At 35.7% G+C, this 16,038-nt stretch overlaps 3 non-coding genes across 3 annotated transcripts; all 3 read right to left on the bottom strand.

Moving 5' to 3' along the window:
* Window positions 1-1,012: 1,012 nt before the first annotated feature.
* TRNAK-UUU (transfer RNA lysine (anticodon UUU)) lies at window positions 1,013-1,085 on the bottom strand. Its single transcript has one exon. It is a non-coding gene; the product is annotated as a tRNA-Lys (tRNA).
* A 967-nt stretch (window positions 1,086-2,052) lies between these two features.
* On the bottom strand, window positions 2,053-2,125 carry TRNAK-UUU (transfer RNA lysine (anticodon UUU)). Its single transcript has one exon. It is a non-coding gene; the product is annotated as a tRNA-Lys (tRNA).
* Window positions 2,126-6,210: 4,085 nt separating this feature from the next.
* TRNAK-UUU (transfer RNA lysine (anticodon UUU)) lies at window positions 6,211-6,283 on the bottom strand. The gene has a single exon. It is a non-coding gene; the product is annotated as a tRNA-Lys (tRNA).
* Between the last annotated feature and the right edge of the window lie 9,755 nt (window positions 6,284-16,038).

Genomic DNA, 16,038 nt, shown 5'->3' with positions numbered 1-16,038 from the left:
CCTCAGATTAAAAGTCTGATGCTCTACCGACTGAGCTATCCAGGCTCTCTTTTTATCTTGTACTCATCTGGAAAATGGGCAGTTCTGTAACCAATGCCAATTTAATCGTGGCCAATGTTCTGTAAAGTGTGAGCCGAAAGGCTTGGTTGGAAGGTCTCAGGATGCAAAAAGCTTTGATTGTCCCTTGGTTGAACATTTAGATCCCACCAAACTGTAAGTCTTAATGCCATTCAAGATTCATTTTCAACTATACTGCTTGGGGGATTAATTTGTTTGCTGTCTAATTTAATTACTATGTTGCTAACAAATTGGGATGAAGTTGGGTTAGATAGGAAATGAGGTGAAATGTCTAACCTTAATATACTTAGAATTTAATCTACAAGTAATATTTGCCTCGTAGCATTTTATTTAGATGCTGCACCACTTTAAGTCCCACATAGCATCTCAAGTTTCTAGGAAATTATGTATTTGGATTGGACTGACCTGACTTGCACTTACAGATGTTCACTAATGTCCAGCTTTTATCAGTACAAGACAGTGTAATGTAATCATACTGTGAAATTGTGTAATGGTAAGAGAAGGTGACCAACTAAGTCAATAAATCCACTTGCGATAAAAAAAAAGATTATTTCACCTTGGTTGATCATAGAGATCTTAGTACACTATAAGTATTCATACCCTTCAAGACTCAATTTCATCTGTACACTTAATTTACAGATGTACACTAATGTCATGCTTGTGTAATGGCATTATAATCCAGTCATACTGTGAATTTGTAAAATGTGAAGAGAAGTTCATCAGCTAAATCAATAAATTATCTTGCGTTATGCGTGGAGTTTCTTGTATTTTTCTCCAAATAGTATGGCTATTTACTGCAGAATTACTTGTTTCCTTATCAACAATGTGAGAAATGATGATAATGACCTTTTTCACTTTTATCGCGGAAATCCTTCACAGCATATGTTTTGCATGGCACAGAGAATATAGATTGCCATCGTTTAAAAGGCATACACGCCTGAACAGGGACTTGAACCCTGGACCCTCAGATTAAAAGTCTGATGCTCTACCGACTGAGCTATCCAGGCTCTCTTTTATCTTGTACTCATCTGGAAAATGGGCAGTTCTGTAACCAATGCCAATTTAATCGTGGCCAATGTTCTGTAAAGTGTGAGCCGAAAGGCTTGGTTGGAAGGTCTCAGGATGCAAAAAGCTTTGATTGTCCCTTGGTTGAACATTTAGATCCCACCAAACTGTAAGTCTTAATGCCATTCAAGATTCATTTTCAACTATACTGCTTGGGGGATTAATTTGTTTGCTGTCTAATTTAATTACTATGTTGCTAACAAATTGGGATGAAGTTGGGTTAGATAGGAAATGAGGTGAAATGTCTAACCTTAATATACTTAGAATTTAATCTACAAATAATATTTGCCTCGTAGCATTTTATTTAGATGCTGCACCACTTTAAGTCCCACATAGCATCTCAAGTTTCTAGGAAATTATGTATTTGGATTGGACTGACCTGACTTGCACTTACAGATGTTCACTAATGTCCAGCTTTTATCAGTACATGACAGTGTAATGTAATCATACTGTGAAATTGTGTAATGGTAAGAGAAGTTGACCAACTAAGTCAATAAATCCACTTGCGATAAAAAAAAAAGTTTATTTCACCTTGGTTGATCATAGAGATCTTAGTACACTATAAGTATTCATACCCTTCAAGACTCAATTTCATCTGTACACTTAATTTACAGATGTACACTAATGTCATGCTTGTGTAATGGCATTATAATCCAGTCATACTGTGAATTTGTAAAATGTGAAGAGAAGTTCATCAGCTAAATCAATAAATTATCTTGCGTTATGCGTGGAGTTTCTTGTATTTTTCTCCAAATAGTATGGCTATTTACTGCAGAATTACTTGTTTCCTTATCAACAATGTGAGAAATGATGATAATGACCTTTTTCACTTTTATCGCGGAAATCCTTCACAGCATACGTTTTGCATGGCACAGAGAATATAGATTGCCATCGTTTAAAAGGCATACACGCCTGAACAGGGACTTGAACCCTGGACCCTCAGATTAAAAGTCTGATGCTCTACCGACTGAGCTATCCAGGCTCTCTTTTTATCTTCTACTCATCTGGAAAATGGGCAGTTCTGTAACCAATGCCAATTTAATCGTGGCCAATGTTCTGTAAAGTGTGAGCCGAAAGGCTTGGTTGGAAGGTCTCAGGATGCAAAAAGCTTTGATTGTCCCTTGGTTAAACATTTAGATCCCACCAAACTGTAAGTCTTAATGCCCTTCAAGATTCATTTTCAACTATACTGCTTGGGGGATTAATTTGTTTGCTGTCTAATTTAATTACTATGTTGCTAACAAATTGGGATGAAGTTGGGTTAGATAGGAAATGAGGTGAAATGTCTAACCTTAATATACTTAGAATTTAATCTACAAGTAATATTTGCCTCGTAGCATTTTATTTAGATGCTGCACCACTTTAAGTCCCACATAGCATCTCAAGTTTCTCGGAAATTATGTATTTGGATTGGACTGACCTGACTTGCACTTACAGATGTTCACTAATGTCCAGCTTTTATCAGTACAAGACAGTGTAATGTAATCATACTGTGAAATTGTGTAATGGTAAGAGAAGTTGACCAACTAAGTCAATAAATCCACTTGCGATAAAAAAAAAGTTTATTTCACCTTGGTTGATCATAGAGATCTTATTACACTATAAGTATTCATACCCTTCAAGACTCAATTTCATCTGTACACTTTATTTACAGATGTACACTAATGTCATGCTTGAGTAATGGCATTATAATCCAGTCATACTGTGAATTTGTAAAATGTGAAGAGAAGTTCATCAGCTAAATCAATAAATTATCTTGCGTTATGCGTGGAGTTTCTTGTATTTTTGTCCAAATAGTATGGCTATTTACTGCAGAATCACTTGTTTCCTTATCAACAATTTGAGAAATGATGATAATGACCTTTTTCACTTTTATCGTGGAAATCATTCACAGTATACATTTTGCATGGCACAGAGAATATAGATTGCGATCGTTTAAAATGCATGCACTGCCTGAACAGGGACTTAAACCCTGGACCCTCAGATTAAAAGTCTGATGCTCTACCAACTGAGTTATCCAGGCTCTCTTTTTATCTTCTACTCATCTGGAAAATGGGCAGTTCTGTAACCAATGCCAATTTAATCGTGGCCAATGTTCTGTAAAGTGTGAGCCGAAAGGCTTGGTTGGAAGGTCTCAGGATGCAAAAAGCTTTGATTGTCCCTTGGTTAAACATTTAGATCCCACCAAACTGTAAGTCTTAATGCCCTTCAAGATTCATTTTCAACTATACTGCTTGGGGGATTAATTTGTTTGCTGTCTAATTTAATTACTATGTTGCTAACAAATTGGGATGAAGTTGGGTTAGATAGGAAATGAGGTGAAATGTCTAACCTTAATATACTTAGAATTTAATCTACAAGTAATATTTGCCTCATAGCATTTTATTTAGATGCTGCACCACTTTAAGTCCCACATAGCATCTCAAGTTTCTAGGAAATTATGTATTTGGATTGGACTGACCTGACTTGCACTTACAGATGTTCACTAATGTCCAGCTTTTATCAGTACAAGACAGTGTAATGTAATCATACTGTGAAATTGTGTAATGGTAAGAGAAGTTGACCAACTAAGTCAATAAATCCACTTGCGATAAAAAAAAAGTTTATTTCACCTTGGTTGATCATAGAGATCTTATTACACTATAAGTATTCATACCCTTCAAAACTCAATTTCATCTGTACACTTTATTTACAGATGTACACTAATGTCATGCTTGAGTAATGGCATTATAATCCAGTCATACTGTGAATTTGTAAAATGTGAAGAGAAGTTCATCAGCTAAATGAATAAATTATCTTGCGTTATGCGTGGAGTTTCTTGTATTTTTGTTCAAATAATATGGCTATTTACTGCAGAATCACTTGTTTCCTCATCAACAATTTGTGAAATGATGATAATGACCTTTTTCACTTTTATCGTGGAAATCATTCACAGTATACATTTTGCATGGCACAGAGAATATAGATTGCAATCGTTTAAAATGCATGCACTGCCTGAACAGGGACTTAAACCCTGGACCCTCAGATTAAAAGTCTGATGCTCTACCAACTGAGTTATCCAGGCTCTCTTTTTATCTTGTACTCATCTGGAAAATGGGCAGTTCTGTAACCAATGCCAATTTAATCGTGGCCAATGTTCTGTAAAGTGTGAGCCGAAAGGCTTGGTTGGAAGGTCTCAGGATGCAAAAAGCTTTGATTGTCCCTTGGTTAAACATTTAGATCCCACCAAACTGTAAGTCTTAATGCCCTTCAAGATTCATTTTCAACTATACTGCTTGGGGGATTAATTTGTTTGCTGTCTAATTTAATTACTATGTTGCTAACAAATTGGGATGAAGTTGGGTTAGATAGGAAATGAGGTGAAATGTCTAACCTTAATATACTTAGAATTTAATCTACAAGTAATATTTGCCTCGTAGCATTTTATTTAGATGCTGCACCACTTTAAGTCCCACATAGCATCTCAAGTTTCTCGGAAATTATGTATTTGGATTGGACTGACCTGACTTGCACTTACAGATGTTCACTAATGTCCAGCTTTTATCAGTACAAGACAGTGTAATGTAATCATACTGTGAAATTGTGTAATGGTAAGAGAAGTTGACCAACTAAGTCAATAAATCCACTTGCGATAAAAAAAAAGTTTATTTCACCTTGGTTGATCATAGAGATCTTAGTACACTATAAGTATTCATACCCTTCAAGACTCAATTTCATCTGTACACTTAATTTACAGATGTACACTAATGTCATGCTTGTGTAATGGCATTATAATCCAGTCATACTGTGAATTTGTAAAATGTGAAGAGAAGTTCATCAGCTAAATCAATAAATTATCTTGCGTTATGCGTGGAGTTTCTTGTATTTTTGTTCAAATAATATGGCTATTTACTGCAGAATCACTTGTTTCCTCATCAACAATTTGAGAAATGATGATAATGACCTTTTTCACTTTTATCGCGGAAATCCTTCACAGCATACGTTTTGCATGGCACAGAGAATATAGATTGCCATCGTTTAAAAGGCGTACATGCCTGAACAGGGACTTGAAGCCTGGACCCTCAGATTAAAAGTCTGATGCTCTACCGACTGAGCTATCCAGGCTCTCTTTTTATCTTGTACTCATCTGGAAAATGGGCAGTTCTGTAACCAATGCCAATTTAATCGTGGCCAATGTTCTGTAAAGTGTGAGCCGAAAGGCTTGGTTGGAAGGTCTCAGGATGCAAAAAGCTTTGATTGTCCCTTGGTTGAACATTTAGATCCCACCAAACTGTAAGTCTTAATGCCATTCAAGATTCATTTTCAACTATACTGCTTGGGGGATTAATTTGTTTGCTGTCTAATTTAATTACTATGTTGCTAACAAATTGGGATGAAGTTGGGTTAGATAGGAAATGAGGTGAAATGTCTAACCTTAATATACTTAGAATTTAATCTACAAGTAATATTTGCCTCGTAGCATTTTATTTAGATGCTGCACCACTTTAAGTCCCACATAGCATCTCAAGTTTCTAGGAAATTATGTATTTGGATTGGACTGACCTGACTTGCACTTACAGATGTTCACTAATGTCCAGCTTTTATCAGTACAAGACAGTGTAATGTAATCATACTGTGAAATTGTGTAATGGTAAGAGAAGTTGACCAACTAAGTCAATAAATCCACTTGCGATAAAAAAAAAGATTATTTCACCTTGGTTGATCATAGAGATCTTAGTACACTATAAGTATTCATACCCTTCAAGACTCAATTTCATCTGTACACTTAATTTACAGATGTACACTAATGTCATGCTTGTGTAATGGCATTATAATCCAGTCATACTGTGAATTTGTAAAATGTGAAGAGAAGTTCATCAGCTAAATCAATAAATTATCTTGCGTTATGCGTGGAGTTTCTTGTATTTTTCTCCAAATAGTATGGCTATTTACTGCAGAATTACTTGTTTCCTTATCAACAATGTGAGAAATGATGAGAATGACCTTTTTCACTTTTATCGCGGAAATCCTTCACAGCATACGTTTTGCATGGCACAGAGAATATAGATTGCCATCGTTTAAAAGGCATGCCTGAACAGGGACTTGAACCCTGGACCCTCAGATTAAAAGTCTGATGCTCTACCGACTGAGCTATCCAGGCTCTCTTTTATCTTGTACTCATCTGGAAAATGGGCAGTTCTGTAACCAATGCCAATTTAATCGTGGCCAATGTTCTGTAAAGTGTGAGCCGAAAGGCTTGGTTGGAAGGTCTCAGGATGCAAAAAGCTTTGATTGTCCCTTGGTTAAACATTTAGATCCCACCAAACTGTAAGTCTTAATGCCCTTCAAGATTCATTTTCAACTATACTGCTTGGGGGATTAATTTGTTTGCTGTCTAATTTAATTACTATGTTGCTAACAAATTGGGATGAAGTTGGGTTAGATAGGAAATGAGGTGAAATGTCTAACCTTAATATACTTAGAATTTAATCTACAAGTAATATTTGCCTCGTAGCATTTTATTTAGATGCTGCACCACTTTAAGTCCCACATAGCATCTCAAGTTTCTCGGAAATTATGTATTTGGATTGGACTGACCTGACTTGCACTTACAGATGTTCACTAATGTCCAGCTTTTATCAGTACAAGACAGTGTAATGTAATCATACTGTGAAATTGTGTAATGGTAAGAGAAGTTGACCAACTAAGTCAATAAATCCACTTGCGATAAAAAAAAAGTTTATTTCACCTTGGTTGATCATAGAGATCTTATTACACTATAAGTATTCATACCCTTCAAGACTCAATTTCATCTGTACACTTTATTTACAGATGTACACTAATGTCATGCTTGAGTAATGGCATTATAATCCAGTCATACTGTGAATTTGTAAAATGTGAAGAGAAGTTCATCAGCTAAATCAATAAATTATCTTGCGTTATGCGTGGAGTTTCTTGTATTTTTGTTCAAATAATATGGCTATTTACTGCAGAATCACTTGTTTCCTCATCAACAATTTGAGAAATGATGATAATGACCTTTTTCACTTTTATCGCGGAAATCCTTCACAGCATATGTTTTGCATGGCACAGAGAATATAGATTGCCATCGTTTAAAAGCATTCACGCCTGAACAGGGACTTGAACTCTGGACCCTCAGATTAAAAGTCTGATGCTCTACCAACTGAGTTATCCAGGCTCTCTTTTTATCTTCTACTCATCTGGAAAATGGGCAGTTCTGTAACCAATGCCAATTTAATCGTGGCCAATGTTCTGTAAAGTGTGAGCCGAAAGGCTTGGTTGGAAGGTCTCAGGATGCAAAAAGCTTTGATTGTCCCTTGGTTAAACATTTAGATCCCACCAAACTGTAAGTCTTAATGCCCTTCAAGATTCATTTTCAACTATACTGCTTGGGGGATTAATTTGTTTGCTGTCTAATTTAATTACTATGTTGCTAACAAATTGGGATGAAGTTGGGTTAGATAGGAAATGAGGTGAAATGTCTAACCTTAATATACTTAGAATTTAATCTACAAGTAATATTTGCCTCGTAGCATTTTATTTAGATGCTGCACCACTTTAAGTCCCACATAGCATCTCAAGTTTCTCGGAAATTATGTATTTGGATTGGACTGACCTGACTTGCACTTACAGATGTTCACTAATGTCCAGCTTTTATCAGTACAAGACAGTGTAATGTAATCATACTGTGAAATTGTGTAATGGTAAGAGAAGTTGACCAACTAAGTCAATAAATCCACTTGCGATAAAAAAAAAGTTTATTTCACCTTGGTTGATCATAGAGATCTTATTACACTATAAGTATTCATACCCTTCAAGACTCAATTTCATCTGTACACTTTATTTACAGATGTACACTAATGTCATGCTTGAGTAATGGCATTATAATCCAGTCATACTGTGAATTTGTAAAATGTGAAGAGAAGTTCATCAGCTAAATCAATAAATTATCTTGCGTTATGCGTGGAGTTTCTTGTATTTTTGTTCAAATAATATGGCTATTTACTGCAGAATCACTTGTTTCCTCATCAACAATTTGAGAAATGATGATAATGACCTTTTTCACTTTTATCGCGGAAATCCTTCACAGCATACGTTTTGCATGGCACAGAGAATATAGATTGCCATCGTTTAAAAGGCATTCACGCCTGAACAGGGACTTGAACTCTGGACCCTCAGATTAAAAGTCTGATGCTCTACCGACTGAGCTATCCAGGCTCTCTTTTATCTTGTATTCATCTGGAAAATGGGCAGTTCTGTAACCAATGCCAATTTAATCGTGGCCAATGTTCTGTAAAGTGTGAGCCGAAAGGCTTGGTTGGAAGGTCTCAGGATGCAAAAAGCTTTGATTGTCCCTTGGTTAAACATTTAGATCCCACCAAACTGTAAGTCTTAATGCCCTTCAAGATTCATTTTCAACTATACTGCTTGGGGGATTAATTTGTTTGCTGTCTAATTTAATTACTATGTTGCTAACAAATTGGGATGAAGTTGGGTTAGATAGGAAATGAGGTGAAATGTCTAACCTTAATATACTTAGAATTTAATCTACAAGTAATATTTGCCTCGTAGCATTTTATTTAGATGCTGCACCACTTTAAGTCCCACATAGCATCTCAAGTTTCTAGGAAATTATGTATTTGGATTGGACTGACCTGACTTGCACTTACAGATGTTCACTAATGTCCAGCTTTTATCAGTACAAGACAGTGTAATGTAATCATACTGTGAAATTGTGTAATGGTAAGAGAAGTTGACCAACTAAATCAATAAATCCACTTGCGATAAAAAAAAAGTTTATTTCACCTTGGTTGATCATAGAGATCTTATTACACTATAAGTATTCATACCCTTCAAGACTCAATTTCATCTGTACACTTTATTTACAGATGTACACTAATGTCATGCTTGAGTAATGGCATTATAATCCAGTCATACTGTGAATTTGTAAAATGTGAAGAGAAGTTCATCAGCTAAATCAATAAATTATCTTGCGTTATGCGTGGAGTTTCTTGTATTTTTGTTCAAATAATATGGCTATTTACTGCAGAATCACTTGTTTCCTTATCAACAATGTGAGAAATGATGATAATGACCTTTTTCACTTTTATCGCGGAAATCCTTCACAGCATATGTTTTGCATGGCACAGAGAATATAGATTGCCATCGTTTAAAAGCATTCACGCCTGAACAGGGACTTGAACTCTGGACCCTCAGATTAAAAGTCTGATGCTCTACCAACTGAGTTATCCAGGCTCTCTTTTTATCTTCTACTCATCTGGAAAATGGGCAGTTCTGTAACCAATGCCAATTTAATCGTGGCCAATGTTCTGTAAAGTGTGAGCCGAAAGGCTTGGTTGGAAGGTCTCAGGATGCAAAAAGCTTTGATTGTCCCTTGGTTAAACATTTAGATCCCACCAAACTGTAAGTCTTAATGCCCTTCAAGATTCATTTTCAACTATACTGCTTGGGGGATTAATTTGTTTGCTGTCTAATTTAATTACTATGTTGCTAACAAATTGGGATGAAGTTGGGTTAGATAGGAAATGAGGTGAAATGTCTAACCTTAATATACTTAGAATTTAATCTACAAGTAATATTTGCCTCGTAGCATTTTATTTAGATGCTGCACCACTTTAAGTCCCACATAGCATCTCAAGTTTCTCGGAAATTATGTATTTGGATTGGACTGACCTGACTTGCACTTACAGATGTTCACTAATGTCCAGCTTTTATCAGTACAAGACAGTGTAATGTAATCATACTGTGAAATTGTGTAATGGTAAGAGAAGTTGACCAACTAAGTCAATAAATCCACTTGCGATAAAAAAAAAGTTTATTTCACCTTGGTTGATCATAGAGATCTTATTACACTATAAGTATTCATACCCTTCAAGACTCAATTTCATCTGTACACTTTATTTACAGATGTACACTAATGTCATGCTTGAGTAATGGCATTATAATCCAGTCATACTGTGAATTTGTAAAATGTGAAGAGAAGTTCATCAGCTAAATCAATAAATTATCTTGCGTTATGCGTGGAGTTTCTTGTATTTTTGTTCAAATAATATGGCTATTTACTGCAGAATCACTTGTTTCCTCATCAACAATTTGAGAAATGATGATAATGACCTTTTTCACTTTTATCGCGGAAATCCTTCACAGCATACGTTTTGCATGGCACAGAGAATATAGATTGCCATCGTTTAAAAGGCATTCACGCCTGAACAGGGACTTGAACTCTGGACCCTCAGATTAAAAGTCTGATGCTCTACCGACTGAGCTATCCAGGCTCTCTTTTATCTTGTATTCATCTGGAAAATGGGCAGTTCTGTAACCAATGCCAATTTAATCGTGGCCAATGTTCTGTAAAGTGTGAGCCGAAAGGCTTGGTTGGAAGGTCTCAGGATGCAAAAAGCTTTGATTGTCCCTTGGTTAAACATTTAGATCCCACCAAACTGTAAGTCTTAATGCCCTTCAAGATTCATTTTCAACTATACTGCTTGGGGGATTAATTTGTTTGCTGTCTAATTTAATTACTATGTTGCTAACAAATTGGGATGAAGTTGGGTTAGATAGGAAATGAGGTGAAATGTCTAACCTTAATATACTTAGAATTTAATCTACAAGTAATATTTGCCTCGTAGCATTTTATTTAGATGCTGCACCACTTTAAGTCCCACATAGCATCTCAAGTTTCTAGGAAATTATGTATTTGGATTGGACTGACCTGACTTGCACTTACAGATGTTCACTAATGTCCAGCTTTTATCAGTACAAGACAGTGTAATGTAATCATACTGTGAAATTGTGTAATGGTAAGAGAAGTTGACCAACTAAATCAATAAATCCACTTGCGATAAAAAAAAAGTTTATTTCACCTTGGTTGATCATAGAGATCTTATTACACTATAAGTATTCATACCCTTCAAGACTCAATTTCATCTGTACACTTTATTTACAGATGTACACTAATGTCATGCTTGAGTAATGGCATTATAATCCAGTCATACTGTGAATTTGTAAAACGTGAAGAGAAGTTCATCAGCTAAATCAATAAATTATCTTGCGTTTTGCGTGAAGTTTCTGGTATTATTGTCCAAATAATATGGCTATTTACTGCAGAATCACTTGTTTCCTTATCAACAATGTGAGAAATGATGATAATGACCTTTTTCACTTTTATCGCGGAAATACTTCACAGCATACATTTTGCATGGCACAGAGAATATAGTTTGCCATTGTTTAAAAGGCATACTCTGCCTGAACAGGGACTTGAACCCTGGACCCTCAGATCAAAAGTCTGATGCTCTACCGACTGAGTTATCCAGGCTCTCTTTTTATCTTGTACTCATCTGGAAAATGGGCAGTTCTTTAACCAATGCCAATTTAATCGTGGCCAATGTTCTGTAAAGTGTGAGCCGAAAGGCTTGGTTGGAAGGTCTCAGGATGCAAAAAGCTTTGATTGTCCCTTGGTTAAACATTTAGATCCCACCAAACTGTAAGTCTTAATGCCCTTCAAGATTCATTTTCAACTATACTGCTTGGGGGATTAATTTGTTTGCTGTCTAATTTAATTACTATGTTGCTAACAAATTGGGATGAAGTTGGGTTAGATAGGAAATGAGGTGAAATGTCTAACCTTAATATACTTAGAATTTAATCTACAAGTAATATTTGCCTCGTAGCATTTTATTTAGATGCTGCACCACTTTAAGTCCCACATAGCATCTCAAGTTTCTCGGAAATTATGTATTTGGATTGGACTGACCTGACTTGCACTTACAGATGTTCACTAATGTCCAGCTTTTATCAGTACAAGACAGTGTAATGTAATCATACTGTGAAATTGTGTAATGGTAAGAGAAGTTGACCAACTAAGTCAATAAATCCACTTGCGATAAAAAAAAAGTTTATTTCACCTTGGTTGATCATAGAGATCTTATTACACTATAAGTATTCATACCCTTCAAGACTCAATTTCATCTGTACACTTTATTTACAGATGTACACTAATGTCATGCTTGAGTAATGGCATTATAATCCAGTCATACTGTGAATTTGTAAAATGTGAAGAGAAGTTCATCAGCTAAATCAATAAATTATCTTGCGTTATGCGTGGAGTTTCTTGTATTTTTGTTCAAATAATATGGCTATTTACTGCAGAATCACTTGTTTCCTCATCAACAATTTGAGAAATGATGATAATGACCTTTTTCACTTTTATCGCGGAAATCCTTCACTGCATACGTTTTGCATGGCACAGAGAATATAGATTGCCATCGTTTAAAAGGCATTCACGCCTGAACAGGGACTTGAACTCTGGACCCTCAGATTAAAAGTCTGATGCTCTACCGACTGAGCTATCCAGGCTCTCTTTTATCTTGTACTCATCTGGAAAATGGGCAGTTCTGTAACCAATGCCAATTTAATCGTGGCCAATGTTCTGTAAAGTGTGAGCCGAAAGGCTTGGTTGGAAGGTCTCAGGATGCAAAAAGCTTTGATTGTCCCTTGGTTAAACATTTAGATCCCACCAAACTGTAAGTCTTAATGCCCTTCAAGATTCATTTTCAACTATACTGCTTGGGGGATTAATTTGTTTGCTGTCTAATTTAATTACTATGTTGCTAACAAATTGGGATGAAGTTGGGTTAGATAGGAAATGAGGTGAAATGTCTAACCTTAATATACTTAGAATTTAATCTACAAGTAATATTTGCCTCGTAGCATTTTATTTAGATGCTGCACCACTTTAAGTCCCACATAGCATCTCAAGTTTCTAGGAAATTATGTATTTGGATTGGACTGACCTGACTTGCACTTACAGATGTTCACTAATGTCCAGCTTTTATCAGTACAAGACAGTGTAATGTAATCATACTGTGAAATTGTGTAATGGTAAGAGAAGTTGACCAACTAAATCAATAAATCCACTTGCGATAAAAAAAAAGTTTATTTCACCTTGGTTGATCATAGAGATCTTATTACACTATAAGTATTCATACCCTTCAAGACTCAATTTCATCTGTACACTTTATTTACAGATGTACACTAATGTCATGCTTGAGTAATGGCATTATAATCCAGTCATACTGTGAATTTGTAAAATGTGAAGAGAAGTTCATCAGCTAAATCAATAAATTATCTTGCGTTTTGCGTGAAGTTTCTGGTATTATTGTCCAAATAATATGGCTATTTACTGCAGAATCACTTGTTTCCTTATCAACAATGTGAGAAATGATGATAATGACCTTTTTCACTTTTATCGCGGAAATACTTCACAGCATACATTTTGCATGGCACAGAGAATATAGTTTGCCATTGTTTAAAAGGCATACTCTGCCTGAACAGGGACTTGAACCCTGGACCCTCAGATCAAAAGTCTGATGCTCTACCGACTGAGTTATCCAGGCTCTCTTTTTATCTTGTACTCATCTGGAAAATGGGCAGTTCTTTAACCAATGCCAATTTAATCGTGGCCAATGTTCTGTAAAGTGTGAGCCGAAAGGCTTGGTTGGAAGGTCTCAGGATGCAAAAAGCTTTGATTGTCCCTTGGTTAAACATTTAGATCCCACCAAACTGTAAGTCTTAATGCCCTTCAAGATTCATTTTCAACTATACTGCTTGGGGGATTAATTTGTTTGCTGTCTAATTTAATTACTATGTTGCTAACAAATTGGGATGAAGTTGGGTTAGATAGGAAATGAGGTGAAATGTCTAACCTTAATATACTTAGAATTTAATCTACAAGTAATATTTGCCTCGTAGCATTTTATTTAGATGCTGCACCACTTTAAGTCCCACATAGCATCTCAAGTTTCTAGGAAATTATGTATTTGGATTGGACTGACCTGACTTGCACTTACAGATGTTCACTAATGTCCAGCTTTTATCAGTACAAGACAGTGTAATGTAATCATACTGTGAAATTGTGTAATGGTAAGAGAAGTTGACCAACTAAATCAATAAATCCACTTGCGATAAAAAAAAAGTTTATTTCACCTTGGTTGATCATAGAGATCTTATTACACTATAAGTATTCATACCCTTCAAGACTCAATTTCATCTGTACACTTTATTTACAGATGTACACTAATGTCATGCTTGAGTAATGGCATTATAATCCAGTCATACTGTGAATTTGTAAAATGTGAAGAGAAGTTCATCAGCTAAATCAATAAATTATCTTGCGTTTTGCGTGAAGTTTCTGGTATTATTGTCCAAATAATATGGCTATTTACTGCAGAATCACTTGTTTCCTTATCAACAATGTGAGAAATGATGATAATGACCTTTTTCACTTTTATCGCGGAAATACTTCACAGCATACATTTTGCATGGCACAGAGAATATAGTTTGCCATTGTTTAAAAGGCATACTCTGCCTGAACAGGGACTTGAACCCTGGACCCTCAGATCAAAAGTCTGATGCTCTACCGACTGAGTTATCCAGGCTCTCTTTTTATCTTGTACTCATCTGGAAAATGGGCAGTTCTTTAACCAATGCCAATTTAATCGTGGCCAATGTTCTGTAAAGTGTGAGCCGAAAGGCTTGGTTGGAAGGTCTCAGGATGCAAAAAGCTTTGATTGTCCCTTGGTTAAACATTTAGATCCCACCAAACTGTAAGTCTTAATGCCCTTCAAGATTCATTTTCAACTATACTGCTTGGGGGATTAATTTGTTTGCTGTCTAATTTAATTACTATGTTGCTAACAAATTGGGATGAAGTTGGGTTAGATAGGAAATGAGGTGAAATGTCTAACCTTAATATACTTAGAATTTAATCTACAAGTAATATTTGCCTCGTAGCATTTTATTTAGATGCTGCACCACTTTAAGTCCCACATAGCATCTCAAGTTTCTAGGAAATTATGTATTTGGATTGGACTGACCTGACTTGCACTTACAGATGTTCACTAATGTCCAGCTTTTATCAGTACAAGACAGTGTAATGTAATCATACTGTGAAATTGTGTAATGGTAAGAGAAGTTGACCAACTAAATCAATAAATCCACTTGCGATAAAAAAAAAGTTTATTTCACCTTGGTTGATCATAGAGATCTTATTACACTATAAGTATTCATACCCTTCAAGACTCAATTTCATCTGTACACTTTATTTACAGATGTACACTAATGTCATGCTTGAGTAATGGCATTATAATCCAGTCATACTGTGAATTTGTAAAATGTGAAGAGAAGTTCATCAGCTAAATGAATAAATTATCTTGCGTTATGCGTGGAGTTTCTTGTATTTTTGTCCAAATAGTATGGCTATTTACTGCAGAATCACTTGTTTCCTTATCAACAATTTGAGAAATGATGATAATGACCTTTTTCACTTTTATCGTGGAAATCATTCACAGTATACATTTTGCATGGCACAGAGAATATAGATTGCGATCGTTTAAAATGCATGCACTGCCTGAACAGGGACTTAAACCCTGGACCCTCAGATTAAAAGTCTGATGCTCTACCAACTGAGTTATCCAGGCTCTCTTTTTATCTTCTACTCATCTGGAAAATGGGCAGTTCTGTAACCAATGCCAATTTAATCGTGGCCAATGTTCTGTAAAGTGTGAGCCGAAAGGCTTGGTTGGAAGGTCTCAGGATGCAAAAAGCTTTGATTGTCCCTTGGTTAAACATTTAGATCCCACCAAACTGTAAGTCTTAATGCCCTTCAAGATTCATTTTCAACTATACTGCTTGGGGGATTAATTTGTTTGCTGTCTAATTTAATTACTATGTTGCTAACAAATTGGGATGAAGTTGGGTTAGATAGGAAATGAGGTGAAATGTCTAACCTTAATATACTTAGAATTTAATCTACAAGTAATATTTGCCTCATAGCATTTTATTTAGATGCTGCACCACTTTAAGTCCCACATAGCA

This window comes from Mixophyes fleayi, chromosome 1, assembly GCF_038048845.1.
Source record: "Mixophyes fleayi isolate aMixFle1 chromosome 1, aMixFle1.hap1, whole genome shotgun sequence".
Lineage (NCBI taxonomy): Eukaryota > Metazoa > Chordata > Amphibia > Anura > Limnodynastidae > Mixophyes > Mixophyes fleayi.
The sequence above is the reverse complement of the archived record's forward strand: the minus strand, read 5'-3'. Positions and strand labels throughout refer to the sequence as shown.